Source organism: Nelumbo nucifera, chromosome 6, assembly GCF_055504915.1.
Source record: "Nelumbo nucifera cultivar China Antique chromosome 6, China Antique-T2T, whole genome shotgun sequence".
NCBI lineage: Eukaryota > Viridiplantae > Streptophyta > Magnoliopsida > Proteales > Nelumbonaceae > Nelumbo > Nelumbo nucifera.
In genome coordinates this window covers 24,806,982-24,814,062 of record NC_142654.1, presented here as the reverse complement: position 1 = coordinate 24,814,062, position 7,081 = coordinate 24,806,982, and the positions used below count along the sequence as shown (strand labels likewise).

Below are 7,081 nucleotides of genomic sequence, written 5' to 3'. Positions count from 1 at the left end.
ATTTATAACAGATTAATAGTTGCGTTGCCCTTATCCAACAATGTCATCCAGAAGTCGGAACTTTCACTGCAAATGCCAGACGGAAGTTAGAATTCAAACTGATGACAAAAATCATAATTAAATATCAGGGTCTGGTTGAGTTTTTGTCATTGTAAAGTGAATGAAAATTTCTAAGCTCAATCTTCTTAAACTGGTTAATGAAAACAATTTTAGTTTTTATAAAGCAGAACAGAATCTGCACGCAAATGAGAAAAGAACTGGGTCAATGAGCCAACTTCTTCAAATGAACATTACATTACAATTGCTTTTTCATGACGAGGAGTTTTTTAAATTTGAAATCATTTCTATTTCTATATATGTTTCACCTACCGAAGGAGCAAAAAGAGCTCGCCTTTCAACAATAGCATTGGAATTTGGAAGGTGGGGATGGGGAACCAGGACAAAGAGTCAGAATTGATCGAGGCTTTCTTTTATGGGCTTTCAATATTTGCTTCATATCATTTTGTTATTAGAATTTACAAATGGGCTTCTCCCCAATCCAACAAATGATCTTCAATATGGACTACCCACTGTAAGACATGAATGGATATTGCATACAAAACATCACTCCTAAGCCAAATAAGAAAGCTATGCAAATTGTGATAGGTACCTAAAATATCTCTCTCTCTCTCTCTCTCTCTCTATATATATAACAGATATACACAAAAGAATGAATCATGAAAATGAATCAATGTAAGAGAATTTTGAGGGTCAATGACTTGTGAAGGCTAAGGAATGGCCTGTCTGGAACCGGTATGCACTTGACCGCCCAACCGATCGGCCAAGAGACTGCTGCTATGCCAATACAAGCACCCCATTGGCCCCAATTCAACCTCTCTGTATCTGCAAACTTCTTCAAAAACTCTACCATCACTACCTGAAGCACAATTGTCACCCCCACGATCCCCAAGAATAACCTATTCTTGTGGATCCCTTTGAACACATTCCTCTTCTCCAACTTCCTCGCATTGAACTCGTTGAAGACTTGGCATAACACGAATGTATTGAAGATAAGAGTGTCGTTAACTTTGTTGGTTACTCCGAATATAGACTCACCTTTGAACTGCAGAGTCAGTAGAACGGCTATTTGGTATAGGGCTTGAGCAATGAGGTTCCTCCACATGACATTGGTTATTAGTGGTTCAGTCCTTCCCACCGGTGGCTTCTCCATGAGTTCCTCTGTGGGTCGTTCCGTGGCTAATGCTAAAGCCCCTAATGTGTCCATGATCAAATTCACCCATAACAATTGCACTGCAGATAATGGCACTTCACCTGCAGAAACCGCTGCAACAAAATTGATCACCAAAGCTGCAACATTCACAGTAAGTTGGAATTGAATGAACTTTTGGATGTTGTTGTAAACGCATCTCCCCCACTTCAAAACCGTGGCCACCGAAGCAAAGTTGTCATCCAATATGACAATATCTGAACTCTCCTTGGCCACTTCGGTTCCTTGAATGCCCATCGAGAGTCCAATATCAGCCTCCTTCAAAGCCGGTGCATCGTTTGTGCCGTCTCCGGTGACTGCAACCACATGGCCTTTCTGTTTTAAGCATTGAACCATCAACAGTTTGTCAAGGGGAGAGGACCGAGCCATCACTCGGATTTTGTCAACTTTCTCCATCCTCTGTTCCGGTGTGTAGTTTCGAAATTCTACACCTTCCACGATCTCTCCACTTTTAATGACCTCAATGGATGGGAGTATCCCACATTCAATGGCTATGGCCCTTGCAGTGAAAACATTATCTCCGGTAATCATTTTGATGTTCACTCCAGCCTTTCTACAGGCTTCCACCGCCTGTCTAACCCCTGGTCGGCATGGGTCTTTTATACCTACTAAGCCTAACAAGGTCAGGCCATCTTCATCAAGGCTTTGTTGCGCTCTTTCATCTCCAGGAATTTGCTTGTGTGCGAAGGCAATGCATCGGAGGCTGTTCTCTGCCATGTGTTTGATTGTTTGCTCGATACTCATCCTAGCATCCTCATCCAAGGTTTTCTTAGTACCTGTGTTCTCATAGTAGTCCGAACACATCCCAAGTATCATCTCAGGGGCCCCCTTCCAATGCATATGGATCGTCTCTTCACCATTCTTTCTCATTGAAATGCCACTTCGTTTCTTTTCCGAATTAAAGGCTTCGACATGAAAAACAGTGCAGCTCTTCTTCACCTTCTGCATATCCATGCCCAGCTCCAATACAGACCATGATAGAATAGCTTTCTCAGTTGGGCTCCCAGAGAATTCAGGAACTGCACTTGAAGCGGGTTTGTAAATGCTACCAGTAGTGTTCAAACCAACACCATGATGAAGCAATTCAAGAACAACCGGGGAGATTGCAGACAAAGAATAATCCACCATGACTTCTTTACCGAGCCAAAATTGAGTGACCTTCATCTGGTTCATTGTGAGCGTACCTGTTTTATCAGTACAGATGGTGGTGGCCGAGCCCATTGTCTCGCACGCTGAGAGTTTTCGCACCATTGCTTGGTCACCCATCATTCTCTTCATGGAATAAGCAAGAGTGAGTGTGACGGCTAACGGCAAGCCTTCGGGAATTGCCACCACTACAATAGTAACAGCATCTGAGACCATTCGCACTACTTCATTCATGACGTCGTTGAACTTTGTCTTGCCGCCATTGAATTCCTGAATTCCATTTTCGTCTTGTGTGTTTCCTGTGAAGTAGCGAACCAACAATACGACGAGCACGAGGAAAGCAACTGTCAAACCCACCTTCCCTATAGACGAGGTTAGTTTGTCTAGCCGAACTTGCAATGGTGTGCGCTCGTTGGAGTCATGGTTAATGGAGCTCATCATTTCACCCCATGTGGTGTTCATGCCTACAGAAGTGACTAGCATCCGACCATACCCATCAGCAACACAAAGTGTATCACTAATATCTTTGATCCATCAAGGCCACAAGATTTCCTTTTAATATCTGGCACTAAGGTAACTTCTTAAGTCCTAACCCAAGGTCAGGCCAATCAGATGTACCGAGACCATTCAAATCTGTATCATTCTTTTATACAGTTGGGGTAAGTTCTCATGTGTATTTGCTGAACAAGGGCTACTTTTGTTTTGCAGATGCGAACACTTGCAAAGAACAGAGAGAACCCACCGGATGGCTTCATGTGCCCTGGTGGATGGAAAGTCTTGGTGGAATACTATGACAGTTTGGTTTCATCTGATAATAGAAAACTCCCTCAATCTGTCCCAGCTTAACCATTTGCACTCTCATGTACTGTCATCTGTTTGCGAAAACCCTAAAACTTATTTACTTCCTGTGCAGTTTGTTCAAAGTTTCATGCTTGTAAGATTATCTCTGTTCAGATTTCACATAAAGCATCCAAGGCACTGGCACAGAGAGAGACATTACATAAAGCTAGCCTTGGTCTGTAAATAGTATGCAGTCCTTTCCACACCTTGAAGTGACACAAGTAAGCATTCTATAGTATATTGCTTCTCTGCTATTTTGAAGGACAAAATCAGTAGAGTGCCTTCAAATCATTGTGGCCTGTAGATGTCAACTGTATTTTTGCCCTACAGCAATTTTTGAAGGATCTCACGTATTGCTATTTTGTTGGTCCAAACAACCTTCTTAGTCAATGAAAATAAAGAACTATAAACCTATGGGGTTGTTTGGATAAACTTTTGATCGGCATGAAATGCAAAATGCATTACCAACTTGGAAAACGAATGTAATGGAGTTCCCCCTTTCTTCAATTTATTTTTCTGAATTGGAATATACAAAATTTCACTCTGCTTTGTAAAGCATATTCTCATGGATGCATTACCAAATTTGCTTTCTGAGTTTTTTTCCTATCAAAATTTTCTGATAGAATGGTGGAACGGTGCTTGATTGTACTTAATTGACCATGGAAAACACATTGATTCCAAATAAGGAAAAAAATAGCAACCTCAGCCAGTTAGCTTTGTAGGGAAATGTCATTCCTTATAATTTCTAAGAGTAGGGTCTGCCTTTGGATTCAATTCTTGTGATATTCATATACTTAACCATGTAACTTGCTTTTCAAGTTACAGGAGGTACCTATAAAAAAGTAGTAAAATACAGGAAAATTAGGAAATGATCTGTTTTCCTATTGACCATGAAAAACACATTGTTCCAGCAACCTCATCCAGCCATTATGTTGGAAAAAATAGAGAAGTAAAACCTAGAAAATGTTTAAATAGGAGACAATTCGATTCTCTTGTTGGAGCTAACTCGCTAAGCGGTAGGAGATTGTTGGTTTCAGGCTTTCGGCTGCTTCTCTCATATTCCGGTTTGTAGAATCAAGATTCAGGTGGGACTGTAAAAATGCCAACCCAAACCATGGCTTTAATTAATATTGTTAGCTAAACATGATGAAAAAAAGTACAGAAGCCATTATCCATATTCAAAACGACATTTGTTCAAGAATTTGGGGACAAAAACTGGGGTTGAGAAAACAGAAAACTTACCTCAAGGAAATGATCACATTGGGTTAAAAGAAATGTAGATTTATGATCTATCGCATACTCAGATAATATAAGCTTGTAGACAAATATTCTCGTTAATTAATTGTTTATATACATGTATAAAAGGATGGAAGCTATAGTAAGAAAAGCCATAACTTAGGAATTCTGTGATTGGAGTCATTATTCTAAACCTTGGAGAAAATCAGAAAGGCATATTCACTATGGCAACAATTGTTTGTGGTGATCTACCCCAAGGCAGAAATTACTGGTTTACTATAAAAATGGGAAAGTTAAAACAATCAGGAAGAAATTAAGGCTAGCAGTCGACAAAACTTCTGTGAAGAGGAGTAATTCCTTCATGTGAGAAGAAAAATATGGCTTCTGAAAGTGCAGAATTTTCTGGTTGATATGGAATTTCTAAAACAGAAAAAGCCCTCAAGATCAATGCCTGAGATTAGTTGCCCATCAAATTTATCTCATCCTAATTCCATGAAATTTCCTTGTTAGAGTCAACCTCTAAGTCTCTAACAAGTTCACATATCCTCACAAGCTCACATGTATCAACCCAGTATTTGTTTTATAGAATAAAAATAAAAAATAATCCTAAAGTTGAAAAAAAAACAACAAGAATTATATCCGGTTGAGACCTTGTAGGTTGTTGTTTTTAGTAAGGTTCCCTCTCATGCCCAAAATGCTATCTGCCAAGTCACAGAATACCATATCCAGAAACAAGATTCACTTGTACATTTTTGGGAGAAACAATACTTTGCATTTGGCAAATATTTATCACATTTAAACCTCTTATTCTGTATGCATAGCTGATAGCCCAGTTATGGTTCAAAATATCAGCAACACAAAGTGTATCACTAAGGTAAGAAATGGATACGTGTCATGATACACTTGGAATGCACATGAATAGAGTGGAAAGATCTGTATATGCCCAGAACCCACAAATCTATAAATAACATAAATATAAGGTTGAAGTAAATATGAATAAGGTGAAAAAAAGTTTCATCAATCAGAGGCCCTTTCAAGAGTAGGGGTGACATCAAGGGGTGATTGGCGAGAGTAGGGCGATGCTACACTAGTTAACCTTGAAATAGATTCTCATGTGGTTGTTTAAACTTTTCTAAATCCCTTAACAATCCTTTTTCCAATGATTTTTTAGAGGTTTTTTTTTCCAATTTTCATTTGTTATTGGTTTTAGTTGATATTAATTGCACATTGTGTTTGTTGCAATTCTAGGTTTTCATAGAAGTTTTTCTTTCTTTTTTTTTGCAATTTCTATTTTATAGAAATTTTTTAAGAGGGTATTTTGGTAAATTAACTTCTTCTGTTACTCAACTTAACAGAGAGGGGGTCTGTCAAAATCTCAAAATTCAAGGGATCTTTGTCGCAAATGAAAGTTAAGGAGGCTAATTCCCAGTACCACTCCCAAAGTATGATATACCCAAAAAAATTTTTTTTTGGTTGATATGAAATGGGTTCAAGTTGGGCCCGAGGCCCAACAGATCCAATCCCACAATATATTGTGATATCAATTTTTGTTTGTATGCACATAGTTATAGACCGGGATCACCTATTTATACAAACTTGTATGAACTGAATTTACAGACTTCAGAACCGTTTGTTGCTCTAATGGTTTGGTTTGGTCCTTCAACCTTGACTTGTGCTGGGTACTCATTGAGCTTTTATATGAAGATCTGTACAGCCCGAAGCTAGTTTAGCAGTATCATGTCTTTCTGTACATTTTTCTGTGTCTTTCCATATGAGAATAAAATGCGAAAGACGCGAAAAGCTTTAGTAGACGCCAAAATGGGCTTTTCAGGTCTTTTTGGTGCTCCGGCTTTTGACGATTAGATCTTCTGTGAACCAAGCTGGAATAGACCAAAAATCAGTCTGCCCAACTTATAAACAGTTGAAAGACCCTACAGAAAGACGTGCCAAACAAACCCTTAATTTCCTTTCACAGTTTCACTGCCAATATAATATCAAAAAACATACGTGGCGGTAGCGACTGGAGGTCAACGTACCAAGACTCTCAAGTCATCCAAATTGGCTCAGGCCTCAGCGCGCGATGGACAGCCACAGAACAGTTATTAGAGGAATCCGGCCAGTGAGAGAGATTTCCAGTCTTGCAAATGATTTCCACTTCTTCTTGATGGAATTGCCAGAGGGAAATAGTTGTAGTAGAGTCAGTGGGTGAGACTGTGTGCCGGAGCAGCAGCAAGCTAGCAACTAGCCTCCGGTAGAAGAATGTGGTGGTTACTGGTAAGTGAAAACTTTCACCGGAGCTTAGTCCGTCGTCTGTTTCTCTACTATTTCCTTTACTCGTGTACTTTTTCCGACAACTCTTTTATAAAGTATCAACTACCATACGGCGTATATACGGGATATGCTTTAATTTTCAGTTTTCATATGTATATTTCCTCTTTGACATGAAAAAGGAAGCTCCCTGGCCTAATTATAAAGGGCATTTCCTTTTAAATATCATATATAGTGCTTAATTTGCAATTCAGTTTGATAAAAACCTGTTTTGAAATTGGGAGAATTTCCCTGAAGAACCAAAAGGAGAATTTGGCTCTGGAT

General features: G+C 39.3%; 1 pseudogene; it reads right to left on the bottom strand.

Annotated features, from left to right (window-relative positions):
- Positions 1–644: 644 nt before the first annotated feature.
- Positions 645–3,168, bottom strand: LOC104598725 (calcium-transporting ATPase 12, plasma membrane-type pseudogene; annotated as a pseudogene).
- Between the last annotated feature and the right edge of the window lie 3,913 nt (positions 3,169–7,081).